A 15854-nucleotide genomic window follows, 5' to 3' on the forward strand; every position below is an offset into this window, starting at 1 on the left:
CTGCCCTGAATCTGATCTATAATACGCGGGCATGGTGAGACAGAGTAGACTGCTGCTGTAGTGAGAGCTGGCACCAGCTCCTGTATGCAAGTTGCTTAATGCTTTCCATTCCAAGATTATTGCAATCGATTTTTGAATAACATTAACACCTCTATTGTTTGCCTTTGAAATCTGGCAGAAGGGGGGATTGCCTGAGGGCCAATATCATGCCTTTCATTGGTACTGTTAATAAGTTCAGATTTGGACCAGCAACAGAGATGTTGAAACTCACCATTTTTAATTGTATTTTCCAGTGCCAAAAGTTATCTTGGCAACTAGCTAAAACCCCTAGAGATTCAATGTGTCTACCTCCGTGCTGCACGTAGAACATCTCCATCAATGGCTATGTCATGGGCTGATACAGACAAAATCACTCTGCCAGTCCTCTAAAGGAACCCAGTATAACAGGCACAAAATTACAAAGGCCAGTGTAGGAACATGGTATGGCAGCAGCTACAGCAGGAAACAAGAAAGGAAGAACAAGTCACTAGGAGAAGTTAGTTGCCATCTAAAGGCTTCCAAAAGTAGAGAAATGACAAATTTACAACTGACTCGTGTAGCCTCAGCTTGGTGATCTGTGCATGTAATGCAGACAGAAATGTGTTTGTATTTTCTCACAGGAAGCCTGTGTCAATCTGGAAAACAAGTTACACAGCTCCTAGTCACCCTGAGGAGGTAGCAACTTTTGTTGGATCTAATACACCAAATGTTGATGAACAAAAAAAAAAAAAAAAAGGGGGGGTTAAAGAAAAAATACACTATATATCCTTAACTTGTGCGTTTTGTTGTAGTTCCTTTTATTGGTTTACATTTTTGTGCTTAAAGGTAGAACCCACAGCAGGAACCCACAGTGAAGGGGAGAAAAAGAGCAGCAAAAGGTTGCTAGAAAGCAGGGAACAGTGAGGCAGTCACATCACTGAAGGAATGTGGAGGCTGTGGCAAACCCTCAGGGCATCATGAACTATGCACAACACCTACACTACCTAAGAAAATGGAAAGCAGGATTGAAGTCTGGTCTGCCCTGAACTATGCAGAACTGCTGCCTTTAACTGCAATTAGCCACGCAGCTGAGCATCCTAGCACAGCCCTGGGGACTCATATCCAGCTTCAGCCTACACACAGTTTTCTAGCCTTTGTCTTCCTAACATCCAAACAAGCACTACGGCTGTGCTTTGAGTGCTCCCAGGCCCCGCAGTCTGGCACACACCACAGATCTGCTACTGTCTTCATAATTCAGGAGCTCCAAGACTTCGTTGTACATTTCCAACTGTGGAGTCAGTTATGGAGTTGTTATAACAGAAGTTATAGTAATTGAGTGCTACATATGGCTTAGCTGAGATTTCTAGATATGACAGCCTGCAGTAAGATTTTGTAGTTGTTCAGCAGGAGTTGAACACAAAGCTTTACAGCAATGCAGAAGTAACAGTGGCCTACTTTGGCAGGGGAGGGAGTTCCTATGGTTTCTATGTCATCTCTAGACCCATTTTTATGAAAATCTCAAACTCAGCATGCTGTGTAAGCACAGATCCAAACTAATCTTACAAGGCCTTCTGAACTTCACCAGCCCATCTAACAAAAGGGAAGAATACTGCAAATAAGAGTGGGGAAACTCAACACTCCAATTCCAGCTGAGAGTATTAGGATAACCTCTGGGATTACTGTTTACTCATTTCCCAGCTGTGCTTACATATTAACTGTTTCAAGGCAGTGTTGCAAATTTTTTTCCCCAAGAGCCCATGTTAATATAACTTTGCTGAACTACTCCTGAAGTCAGTATACGCCAAACAAAGGCTGCACAAAGATTTGGCAATGTACAGGTAAACTCTTGTGCTATATAAAATTCCATGGCATTTGTAAGTGGACTGGGAGAAGATAAAACTCTTGTCCCACTCAAATTTCTCCTGAGGCACTGCATTTTAATTGCACTGCAGTTTTGGATGGGTGTTATAGTCTTTTTTGGCGTATATTTTCTTAAAATATTGCCGAGTTCAGTGTTGAAATGAGTTTCTATCTTATCCTCTTTTAGCAATGGGTCAAGTTACAGTATCAGATAGAGCCATCAAAGCTAGTAGAAGTTATTATTTGGGCTTTAAATCAAGCTCACACTAAAACTTAAAAGTTACATTTTAAGTCTACACAGTATTTTGAAAGTTTCTGGAAGAAGGTGAGAAAATCATTGTAAGGTAGAGCTGTTCCTACAGAATAAAATATTCTTCAAAAATAGAATATACAAAATAATTCTTATAGAATTATGTTTAAAAAAAAAAAAGTCAAAAGAAACAGTATGCTAAAAAAAAAACATGAATCACATTTTCATAAGAGGATGTAACATAATAGTCATTTTTATAATTTGAAATGAATTGTTTCCACTTAGCATATAGAGAGCTGGAGGAAACGTGAATCAGTTATGACATGGAAATAATGCTCCAATAAATACATGTAACTTTAGAAAAAAATGCTTGTTCATCTCCATATTAAACTTTGATTAACACTTCAACTATTGTTTTAATACCTACAGGGCAGCAGCAGCTACTATTTTCCCATTAAACATTAGGACTGACTCAATGAGTGGTAGTATAAGGTGTTCCTCTTTAGATGTGTCATCTGAAAATGGACCCTACTGTAACTGCAGTTCAATGCTGAAGTTAAAGTAAATGGAAAGAGGCACATAATCAGAACCAGATGATGATGGTAAATATCTCATTTTTTCTGTGTCAGTCTATCTATCCATTAAATGACAGTTTCCTATTAAGATTTTTATGTTTAATCACTCATAATAGACACTACTGATAATTTTCTTTTTCACTAGTAATGTATATTGCTAGGTGTGTTTTGTCCTGGGAGAAACCAGAAAAACCTCTCAAGGGATGCTTTCTAGGTGCATACATACAGTTTACAGATGTGCAGTTTAGCATTAAGCATAGTAAAAGTTAAAGATCATTGAAAGTGGATTTACTGAGAGAAAGGAGGGAAGGGGAGAGGGCTTTCAGCTCCCTCCATTACACATTGGTTGGTGTGGTAAATGCTTCCCTACCACAAGATGCAGTCCCAGACATGAGGTTTCACAACCCCTTGCCAGCCCTTTCTCCCTAACCAGATCAGTCCCAAGTCCTCTCCTTCCGTACACATTTTTAATCTTGAATTGTTAGTTGCTTATAAGTTTCCCAAATCTGTTCACTTTGGGATGAACCACTCTGTACATACTTTTTACTAGAAGATAATCTTTTTTTTTAACTTATTTTCAGTTTGAGCAAACCTTGTGTATGCATATCTGCACTCTGAACTCACATGCTTCCCATATGTTCCAAGTAAAGTGTTACAGTCACATAGCTAAAGATCACAACCAAAGTTGTAACTTTTGCATGAAGACACACGTAAAGGTTGCTGTACCTTCTGATGTGAATAATGCTACCAAATAATACTACCAAATTTCACGTGAAAATTCAAGTAAATGATGTAACTGATATCCACCATAACAAGCCACCATAACCACAGTCAGCTAGGAATAAAAGAATGTCCTAAATTAGTAGGAGAGAAAAAAAATAGAAAAAAAGAGAACTCCAGGACTGTAATGTACTCAGCAACAAACCACAAATCTATCTGTTGAGCAATATTTGAATTTATCTCAGATTGTCAAAAGTAAAGTTTTAAATGAACACAAACACTATTCCTCAGTTATTTATCTCAGAGGGTATTCTGTATGTGTTTTATATACATATGAAATACATATTAAGCACTTTTTTCTATTATATATGAAATGTGACCTATCTAGATACCTGCATATACCTATGTGAATAAACACATTCTTTTTTTTTTCTATATACATTTGTCTCATAACTCTAGAGGATTAGGACTGAGAAACCTGGAGGATAGCCATTCACTATATGTCTAGAACTCTCTGTGATAAGTGGACTTGTCAAGAAAGTTGAGTTTTCCCCAGCAAGAGTCAGCTTAAAATGCTGAATATGGCTTTTTTCTTTAGCCAGACCACAAAACTCTTTCTCAAGAAAGAATGACCTCATATCTTATTAATCTGAATACAAAGTAAATGAGCTCACACACACACTACCATATGCACACACACACTAGCACACATACTCATGCAACCAAACTGCCAAGCAAAAGCTAAGACGCAGACTTTTAGGAACAGGACTTCCAAGAAAAGGTAGCTAAAGGTAGCTTGGAATCTAAATTCTTTTTTAAGGGTGATGTCCACTGATGGTTCTTCAAGAGCTTTGTAAACTAGATAGGTAATTAGAAAAGAGTTTCTAGACTTGCGTTATACTTTTTATTTTTTTTCTTTCTCTTGTTTGAGCCCAAAGACAAATGAAGAAAACATCCATATTTGTAATCTCTTCAAGTTGTTTGTAGGAGAAAAGTGACTGGGTATTTTCTTTATAAATACTCCAGTAGGACAGATTACACAGAAACCATTCCAAACAAGAAACACTAAAGCTGCATACATTAGCTGCAGAACAACAGTGAGTAACTGGACACTACCATGGATATGAAATACTATAAGTGTGTGAAGGGAAAGCAACCTGAGTTCTGCATAGTCTTATACTATGTGCTTGCACTCTTTTGACTGACCTCACAATTCTGATTGTCCTTTGTTGAAAATTAAAGAAGTAGAAGTAGAAGTAAACATACAGAGCATGACTATTTAGAGAAAAACAAGTTGAATTAAGGAAAGGCACACAAAGAGAAACAAAATAACCTACAACTTCCCTTCTGGAAAAAAAGAGATGACAGAGGAGAAATATAATAGGACCTGCAAAATTATGAATGGCCAAGAGAAGATGAGCAGAAAATGACTACTCACTATTTCTCATAACATAAAAAATTAGGGAGGATTCAGTTCTCTCAACATTAAAAACAAATAAGAGGAAGTATTTTCTTTTGCACAACATAATAATTAAAGTGTGGAACTCTGCCACAGGATGTTGTGGAGACCAACACTGTAACTGAGGTCAGAAAAGGTTTTAGTAAAATTCATGAAGAATAAATTCATTGGTGGCTGTTCAAAATGATGATACAAATGCATCCTCTAGTTACCCTCTAAATCAGTGATTACCAAGAGATGGGAGAATCTATCTGGAGATAATTCACTTTATATTGGTTTCTGTGTCTGCTACTGCTCCCTGCCACAGGCAATCCAATGGGCTAGCTGCACTTTGATTCTTTATCCTTTCCTAAGCCTTTAGATATCAGGGGCTGTAGAAATGTAGGTACTATGTAACAATACACATGAACAGAAAACTGTGCCATTTTTCTTTTATTTTCATTGCTGTGTAATATTCTCAAATTGATAAAGAGATGTAGCTACGTTACCTATTAACATGAATCAGAAAAAAAAATATTCTTAACTTAGAATTTGGGGTCATTTTTCCCTTGAATCCCCATATAGTTTCAGAGTTTCCTTTTGATGCGTGCATGTTTTAATGCATGAATTCTGCTTTAATAAGGACTACTTTGGGGCTTAATGCTGAGCATACACTTAGGCTGGTTTGTATTATTGGCTTCATAACTGTAACGTCATCAAAGAGGTGACTTTAAAAAAAAATAATTAATGTTTTGTAAAGATTGAGGCAGGACATAGCATGACCTTAGCGTTCACTGAAGAGGTTCATACTGCCTAAGGTCAAGCATGCACTAGAAGTTTTTCCACATAGTCACACAATGCCTCTTAATCCTGACAAAGGTGTCAGTACTGTTTGTATTTTAGTTGCTGTTGTGTTTGGTTCTGAATCAGAAAAGTTCAGCAGCCTTTCCTTAGTTTAAGCACTTGGGTAAGTCTCTGTGAAGTCGGTTTGACTATTTGTACTTCCTACGTGCTTTATTTTCTCACAGACCTAGTGCACAAATCTGGCTTTCACTGCACTTTCTGTTCCGCTTCTCTGGACTACTTCAAAATATGGATTTTGTAGCAGCTATATCTTTATTATTCATTAGTTATTAAGATGAAGAAACCAAGCTCATGTCAACTTATTCAGGATGTTAGCCCAAGTCTCATGAGATGAAAAGTCAATCAGAGTATAACTAAAAGAACAGTGTCCCAAATTCATAATTTATTCCTAACTAATTCTACTGCAGTTTTCTTAGGAATGCCATAAATTTTCAAGAATCAACATTACTTCTGGATTGTAGACTACCTAAGCAAGGATCTTATACGAAAACTGGGAGGAAAAAGTGGTAATTTTTAAATTGGTTCCCTTTGAACTTCTAAAAACACATTCTTCTATTTACATTCTTCCCCCTTGTATTGTTACTTGAAATGTTTAGTAAGTTTTTTGCCAGTTTGCCAGTTTGCAAAGCAGTAGTAGCTGCCTGTATTAAAAACATGTCACACTCCTGACATGCTGGGAAGTATCACAGCCCAGTATAATATTTGGCTTTCGAATTTTTGTTTTGCAACAAGAGGACCAACGGTCTAGATCAGCAAAAGTAACTTTGGTTATTAGAGTTCGAACATGAACTTGGCTTGCCAATGCTAGAGAAGTACAAGTGCCTCCTTTCATGCTCTTGATGAAATCATTAATTATGTCAGCAACTCAAATGATACATCTCCAAACACTTTACATTACTTTGCAAATAGGTAGTCACATAGAGGTCTTAGAAAAAAATATTCTTAAATTCTAAATTCATAAATTCTAATCATAAATAGACTTTTAGTTGCAGGAATTTGAACAGCCATTTTTTCTCATCCTCTTATTCTGCCATACTGTGAGTGAGGAGTCTGTCACTGCTCATGGGGAAAAAAAGTAAACTGAACAATACATCTATATACTGTCGCCTTTTTACAAACTAAATGAACTTCCTGAGCCTGAAATTTTGCCATGTTTCTGATTAGCAAGGAAAAATTTTCAATAGCCTTCTGTTTTTCTAGCTAAGCATTTACAGTATGTGACCCTTGATCTGTTTCCTATAATTACTAAATAATTTATTTCAGTTAAGTCATCAACCTGTTGATAGTACTGTAAATAATAATTATGTATCTTTCTTGATTTAAACAGTCATAGCTTCATCTTTTAAAACAAATTCTATTACCAAAATGAGTTTTTATGCATGACAAATAAAAAAGATTTCAGTCCTTAAAATCAAAAATAGTCTTGGGGAAAAGTGGTTCTAACTATGAAGCTAAAAAAATGCTCTCTGTGTATACAGTACACTTGAGGAGACAGAGAAAATGTGAAGTAAAGGAAGGATTTACATTCAGCCTGTTTTTATTAATCTTTCATATAAAACACATAATCTAATCCTTTATTCCAACAAAGCCATCCCCACCTATTTTTTTCCAGTATATAGCCACTTGTTGTCTTTTCTATGTCACTGAGAGAGGTCATTTTTTCTCTGATGGCATAAAAGGAATAAAAAAACATGGCAGGCAAATAAGGCAAAATAAACAAGAAAAAGGAAATAAATACAAAAATAAGACATTTTGTAGCAGATTTTGTAATTTTGTTTAGGGTTGAGCACTGTAAACAGAATAAAACTTCTGCAAAAAAGATTGGGGAAAAAAAATGATTTCTTCACATAGTAGTGTTTTTATGGTATTCTACAGATGCAATTTTGGGGTTCAGAAATGTGATTGTATAACTTATAAAGTGCTTCCAGAAGGACACTAAAAATAATGACAGAAGCATAGAAAAACTTTGGATATGTCCTTTGGCCAATATTCTTATGGAACCTTCCAGGACAGATTTAGGGTAAACCATTGACTTTAGCTGATACCTGAGAGAGTGCTTGCAGGTCAATGAACTGGCTGGATTGGTTCTTTTGAGCAACTTTAAAGACTCAGTATCTTCCCTGTGAATTACAAAGGAGGTAATTTATGACTTAAAATGTTTCTAAAATAGATATGACAGCAAAGAGTTATAACCAAGCTGTACACAAATATTAATAAGCTGGGGTCAAAAAGCTTGGGGATCAGAGTATAAAATGACGTTAGGGGATAAACTCATTACTCATTTACTTGTCTTACTCAAAGAAGACATCCGCAAAAGACAATGATGGACTTTAGGAAATATAAAATAAATAAATAGAGAGAGAGAGAGAGAAAGAAATTTTTTTTTTTGTACTAAGATAAAAGTTCAGGAACAGGAAGACTGAAGCACACTATGTTGTAACACAACTGAAGTTGATTGAAGTTCCCTATAAGATCATATTATTCAAGCAAAATTACATACCTGTGAACTTTGCACTTGGCAAAATATCCCTGTCCTACATTAATGAGATGAAAGAAGAAAAAAAAAAAAAAAGCCACATCATTGTTTTAAGTATGCTGTAGTTTTTCTTGTCTTTAAACAATCCATACCTGACAACATTCCCCTTCTCTTTCTCCCTTTAAATGAGGAGAAATGCCCTTTGCAACAACTAACAAAAACAAAGCAACAACAACAACAAAAAAACACAACACCCAGAATCCTTCTAACTAATGCTATCTACAGCTGCCTCTAGTTTGACTTCTAGCCTCTTCTTTTGACAGCTCTCAGATAAGTTTCCAACCTCTTTCTCTTGGCTAAGTTCCAAAACTGCTTCTCTATCCATATCCCCATATACTGCCCAGCTCTTGTATTCAGCAACACTCTGCTTAAATTCCATGTTGCGCTGGGCATTATATTTCTTTACTTAGCCATTTAGAGCCTTATCCAGATGATCTTTCCTCTTTTCGCCCCTTCCCTTTCTTTGGGCTTTATGTTGAGCTCTTTCATTGAAGCTTTATGTTATGATTACTGTGTGTTCTCATTAATGTAACATGTAAGAGTCTGAACGATGAACCAGGACCCACAGTATGAGGCCTCCTAAATATAGAACCTATATTCACACTCTAACTATCTATAGGATGATGACACGTGAAATTCTGTCCATCTAATTCCATCTTATATACCATCTGTCATTTGGATAAGCTTGTGTTAAAGATAAACACAGTTTACATCTCCACTCTGCTCTTCTCCGTGCCCACAGGTTTTATTTTAATTCTTTCTCCCCACTGATAACAGTCTTACCAAACAGTCCTTTAGGTCCAAGGTAAAGGGTTTTGATATATTTTTTTGAGGCATTTTGGTGTTGCCAACATTTAGCTTATACTCAAATATTTTCCTCTTTTAACAGCTGCAAGATATATCCTGAATACAAAAGCTTTCACCTGCATGCTTCATGACTGTATCTTAAACCTTAGTCATTGCAAGCTGTTCACTGCCTGTTCTTCCCAAAGAACTACCCAAATCATCCTCTTTGTTATTTATTTCAGTCATATAATTTATACCATATGTGACCTTCTGCTGGCTCCCCTGCTTCTTCCCTGAAGACAAACAAACAAAATGAAACAAAACAAAACAAAAAAAGGAAAAGGAAGAAAACACCTTTTATCCTGACCTGTAAGTCCTTTCACAGCCTGGCCTTGCCTGGCCATTCATTTCTTGCTGTAGCATCATCCTCACTCTACCAGCGCTACCTGCCAGATTTCCCTGCCTGTTCATCCATATTCACCTTGCATCCCTCTGTGTTTTCTCTCCTTTCATCCCTTATGCCATTAAGCCACTTCTGTACACACCTTTAAATTCCACACAAAGCTTCTTGTCTTCTTGTCCAGTAGTTACTACCTTGTAGGCTGTGGACAGGACTGATACAAAGCTAAATGAAATGCTATAATAACTAAACTCATTTGCAGCCTGTATCCACTATCTGTAGTGCAAAAGATCTGTAGAATATATACAGGGTCCCAGAGACCCAAATGCTTAGCAGAGCAAAACTTAGTGAGACAATCTCAGGTCAGATTTTGTGTGTTTATGGAAAACAGATCCTAAAATTTAAAAAAGACAGTGTTTTGTGTAGTCTTGCATACACATTTTTTTCTTTTTTTCAGTAAATGCACTTTCAGACATAACAAGTAAACAGCTTACACAAGCCTGGGCCTGAATCTGAGCACCTGCAACTTAAATAAGATCATCATTGTTTGAGTAGAGTTTAAATAATTTAGTACAAATTGGCTTTCCTATAGGTGTTGACAAGAACATCATCACTACTTACTAATGAGTACAGGATCCCAGAGGACTGCACAGACATCATACTCCTCCTCAGACTGCGCATGTGTCCCTTGAAAACAAAATATTTCACAAACAACCACCTGGAAACCTTGATTAAAAAACACCTGCTCAGAGTCTGTTTGGAGGACAGATTGCAGAGTATGCAGATGGCCTTCCCTGCATGGATTGTTGATATTTCTGATATCTGTAGTCACTGAAGTTTGTTTCCTTTCCTCCCCAACGCTGACCCAGCCTTTTATGCTGGCTGCAGAATGGATGATTTCATGCAAGGGGTTTATGAGTATATCTTCAAAGAGATGGTTGAGGGAGAGTCTGACACAATCTGACAGTGACTGTAACCATATAAATTATGAGTCTAACAAACCCTGCCTTTGTGACAGGACAGCTGCTGTTATCACTGATTACCTTTCGGCATGATATTGCAAAAATACTGATATTTGGTGAAAAGAGGATAAAGGAATCTCACGAGGTAATTAGTGATAAACAACATCTGATAAGCCTCGTCCCCTGTTGCACAATTTTCCCTTATTCATGCCTGTGACTCTATAGCTTGTTAAGGAAAAGCCATACAGATTTAATCAGGTCTAACATTCTCCCTTGGATCTTGCAAGCTCCTTCTCTCCATGCAAGTGGGATCCTTCAATTTAATCCCTCAGCTTGTCTGTTCTACTGGTCCCAGTGCACGTTTCTTGTAGGAGTTTCAATGCTGTGTTTCAAAGATGGTAAAGTGAGGAAGATCTCTGTCTGCTCTTGGTACACGTGAGGAGTTCCTGCAGTGGCTAAAGTCTGAGAGGGTCTTGTTGGCAAAGGCTGGAGTGGCCAGATGTCCTGAATGACTTAACTGTGGAAAGCCCAGGGGCATTTTCTGCCTGTGTGAATGCACAATTTCAAAATGGATTCATCACTCAGGGCCGAAAGTGGGAAGATTGTCACACTTACATGCTCAGCTGCTGGCCCTTTCCAGAAAGCAAGCTCAAGGCACCTTTTAGTTACTTCAGACATGCTCGCTGTACTACAGGGGAAAGTCTTATTTGAGAGGGTACAATTAGCTGGACAGTAAGTGCAAGACTGTGACAGGACAAAGGCAAGAAAATGAGATCCACACCACTTCAAGATTTTGTTTCTAACCTGGCAGTCTGCAAAGCAGTTGAGAAAGTGAAATATTTCCAATAAAATAGATGTCAACCCATTCCTACTATTCTGACCTACAAGTTGAAGTGATGATTACAGCCTCCTTTTGTCAGGGCCGTGTATTACAACCTTGGATCTCAGTCCTGCCAGCATAGCAACCTACAGAACCTTCCTAGAGATGTCCTCAACCTGCACTAAGTATAGCTTTCTTTGTTGTTACATGTGTTATGACTACAGAGGCCACCCCTGAATCATGCAGGCTGCTCTCAGAAAACTCTACCTTGTGTCATTCCCTCATCTGCCAGCTCAAGAACCTGTATAAGGCTGAAGTCATCTAAAGGGCTCATAAGATGGAGTGATTTCAATAAGAAATATAAGTGATTTTCAGCAGAACCCAGGAAGTCCAACTGTCAATGTCCTGCTCAGAGGCAAATTTCTAACTTCTTCTTTATTTTTAGCAAAAAATTAAACTTTGGCACCTCAGCTTGCTAAAGCCGAGTATTGCTTTACCATCTTTTTGGCACCTCTGCACAGCCACTGAAAATGCTTCAAGCATTTGGCAGAAATAAGGTAGTCAATATTTCTAAGAAACAACAACAACAACAAAAACGTATTTGAGAGCACTAGCTATAACTCAGACCAAATACACATAGTATTCTTTCTGTTTTTAAATGAGATGAAACCTGGACATGGACGGAGAAATTAGGCTCAGTGTACGACAAGATGTTAGAATGATATAAGAAGCAGTTTAATTACCTTACAGTAAACTAATAACAGCTAACATATAACTTTTATAGTTGATCTTATTTATTTCTTCAGGTTAATTAAATTTCATATTTGATAAGATAGTAAATTTAGAACCCTAACCTGTAAGGGTTAATTAAAGCTCCACTAAAAATGTGCTCTCTCACATCTCCTGCTGTCCAAACTGATTATGTAATGTGTCATGGGCAGCTCTACAGGCTCCATTCCACTATGTGTGACCTTTCAAAGTAAGTCAGGTGGTCATTCCACTTTGTTTATTACAGCTTAGGCTTCGCACCCTACAGGACATCAAGTCTGAGAAAAATAACCATACTGTGAGATCAAAGAACACTCAAATTTTGGAGAACGGCTGGCCAAGTACCACTATCCAAATAAAGTGAATGAAGAGAATCAGTTTGCCTTCAGTGAGAGCATGGATCCCATGACTGCTGGGAAAAGTTTAAAGATGCAGTTTTTTCCACTGCAAATTAGTGATATGAAAGTGAATAACTGATGTGGGAAAAAATAGTAAGCACCATTTTACTTGTATGGGAGCAAAGGGAGGAGCAAAACAAGCTTAAGCCAAAACAGAGGATGAACATAACAGTGCCGGTCATTTGTATGTTTTAAAATGAACAAAGAAGAAGAAAAGAAGAAGAAAAGAAGAAGAAAAGAAGAAGAAGAAGAAGAAGAAGAAGAAGAAGAAGAAGAAGAAGAAGAAGAAGAAGAAGAAGAAGAAGAAGAAGAAGAAGAAGAAGAAAAGAAGAAGAAGAAGAAGAAGAAGAAGAAGAAGAAGAAGAAGAAGAAGAGAAGAAGAAGAAGAAGGAGAAGAAGAAGAAGAAGAAGGAGAAGAAGGAGAAGAAGGAGAAGAAGGAGAAGAAGGAGAAGGAGGAGAAGGAGGAGAAGGAGAAGGAGAAAGAAGGAGAAGGAGAAGGAGAAGGAGAAGGAGAAGGAGAAGGAGAAGGAGAAGGAGAAGGAGAAGGAGAAGGAGAAGGAGAAGGAGAAGGAGAAGGAGAAGGAGAAGGAGAAGGAGAAGGAGAAGGAGAAGGAGAAGGAGAAGGAGAAGGAGAAGGAGAAGGAGAAGGAGAAGGAGAAGGAGAAGGAGAAGGAGAAGGAGAAGGAGAAGGAGAAGGAGAAGGAGAAGGAGAAGGAGAAGGCAACAACTCCTGGAAGGCAGATTGCAGATGACCAAAACTAGTTAGATTAACTGAAAAAGAAAGAAACAAGCAACTACAAAAACACACAAAACAAAGATATGTGTTTAAGAAATCCAAGCCAATAAAGGCTATGCTCATGGTAAAGCATATTATGGTACCTTGCTGTTAAGATGTGTGACTTTGAGCTTCAAACAAGCAAGTTATTTTCATTAGCCCAGCTTGAGAAAGGCAGCTGGTCTTCTGAGCTGGGATGTCAAATGAGGCTAGATGTGACCCTAGGCACAGCTTTCTCTTATGTTTCATTTGCCAAAGAAATGGCAATAAAACCTGTACCTAAGGAAAGCACGCCTTAACCATACTAGCTCCCTGTGCCCATGGGGAAGGACAGAGCCCTTCTTTTTTTCCAAGTAAACTACAAACTTAAAGCCACAGAAAGTGTGCCTTCAGCACACTAGGCCACCAGGGAAGGACAGAGTCCTTTCTTTTTCCTAGTACACCACTTCTTTTCACAACTTGCAGTCCCTTTTCATTATTGTGTGATGGCAGTCCTGAGTTCTCCTTGTTAACCAAAAATCCCAGGTTTCTCAGCATAACTCTTAGATGGGAATTTTTCTTTAACTAAACATTCGTTTTTCACGCATTGGAAAATATCAATTCATCATGTATGTAATCGGAAAGGTTTTTAGGTCTGGGGTGGAACTAAGAGAAACCAACAGGCCAGGGATTAGGGCTCTGAATCAGAGAAGGGAAGGACTTGAACTCTGGTGTCCCACATCCCAGATGAGTACACTAACCACTAAGCTATTCCAAGGCAGGAGGTGAGTCTGTATCCTCTCAGAAAAATGTCTAAAGGGCTGGATTTTGTTCCAACATAGAGCAAAAACAAATTGCAAAGCTTCTCACCTTACACCCCCCAACCCCCTTTAAATTGAATTCTTGTTCTTCAGCCAGCCCAGCTTGGTAATAGTTTTGTGTAAGTTAAATAGACCAGACACGTTTGTTCCTGTTGGTATTTAATAGATATTCAGTCAGAAAATGGAACAAATAAAGCATCTCGATCTACCTTAAGAGATGTTTAGGGCTGAAGTCAAGACTGGACCTAGAGAGCAGCATCTTGACGGCTCCAGCTTTCCTAACCCTAAGCGAAAATCGGCGCATCCCTCAAAGCCGGGTTGCTGCTAGCGTCTCAAGCACCAACAATTTGGCGTGGGCTGCAAAATTTGGCGAGGTTGCAAGCCTCCCTGGACACGGGGTGGGGCGGAAAATAACCTGCCTGCCTCCCCCTGGTGCCTTACCTGCGGGCACCGCCGGGCGCGGGGTGCAGACGGGGACGCTTCGCCCCCACCTCCGCCAGCCCCTGACCCGGCGGTCGCGGGACCTGGGGGGTCTCCGGGGGGCTCCCGGGGCGGGCAGCTGGCGCGAAGCGGAGCCCGGGGCCGGCACCACCATGGACAGCTCACTGGGGCCGGCCCGGCCGCAGCCTCCCTCCGCCCGCTGCCTCCCTCCGGCCGGCCTCCGCCGCCCGGGCCCCCGGAGCCTCCCAAGGCTCGGCCGCGGGATGCCAGCCGAGAGCACCGCCGGGCTATATATAGCAGAGAGCAGGCTTTGCGGATTAATAACTGAGTCTTCGCCCTCAAATTTGAAAATTATTCCTTTCGGTGTCTACTGGATTCTAGGAACCAGACAGAAGATTTGGCAAAACTGCTCGCAGTTCCACACACGACCTTTTTTTTTTTTTTTTTTTTTTTTCGAACGCATTAAATTAAATGCATATTGTCTAAATAAACCACGCATTGTGTCAATAGCTGAGCTGCGGACCTCCGGCCGCCTCTGGGGTGGGAGCGGCAGCTCTGCTCAGCTACTCTGTCATTGTTTAATAAAGGAGATTAGTGTGCACAGATGGAGTGCCACGACACGCCTAGGTCTTGCTGATGCGGGGGAAAAAAGGGTTTTCTCCCTCTCCGAAGGAATCTTTTCACCCAGGCAGGCGGTTGCACCTCCTCAAATGTGGACTAAGGATTTTGTCCCACCTGACAGCCAGGGGAGGAGGACAACCTTTCCGAGAGTGGGGGATAGCAGAGAGCTACAGGGATAGGCTGCAGGCAAGAGCATGTGCTAGAAAGTTTGCCTAAATCTGCAACCAATTGTGTTTGCTACTAGCTGCAGAACAGACTTGCTCTCAAGACCACACTGCGAGCTTTGAAAAAAATAGCACCGGGGCTTTGCACCTCTCTTCCAGAGAGCTGCACTCATTGCCTTTGAACCTTGCTAGAGCAGGGGTTGTGCAAGTCTCAGGCGATTTCTGGTCCTCGCAGGACGGGGCCAACAGTCGCTGTTCTGACCCTCCCTTCCCCTCCAGACTCTCGAGCAGTCAGCGAGACTGCGTTTTTGCTGAACACCATTTTTTCCACCCTGGGAAGACTGGAGAGGTTAAACTCCCTGTCTGAACCGAAGCCCTGGCCGAGTGCAACTGAGGTTATAGAAATCCGGGAGGGGAAATGACGAAAATGTTTTATTGTGAATAAAACAAGAGGGAAGAGGGAGAGGTGGAACTTCACAAAGGTGAAGGATTGCAAGTTTGCTTAGCCTGCCTCTGAGCACCGGGCGTTTGGGAAGTCATTATTCTGTCATTATCTGTCTCTCTAAGGCTGTGATTGCAGCTCCTCCCCGGTTAGCCGAACCTGTCCCACTTGGCTGCTTTTGTTTCACAGGAAGGTTTCGCTCCTCAGGGGCGTTT

General features: G+C 39.7%; 1 protein-coding gene across 1 annotated transcript in view; it reads right to left on the minus strand.

Annotated features, from left to right (window-relative positions):
* Positions 1-15854, minus strand: part of CCDC91 (coiled-coil domain containing 91) — a 336822-nt gene that overhangs the window by 320612 nt on the left and 356 nt on the right. The window lies entirely within an intron of this gene.

This window comes from Anser anser, assembly GCF_964211835.1.
Source record: "Anser anser genome assembly, chromosome: 1".
NCBI classification, from domain to species: Eukaryota; Metazoa; Chordata; class Aves; order Anseriformes; family Anatidae; genus Anser; species Anser anser.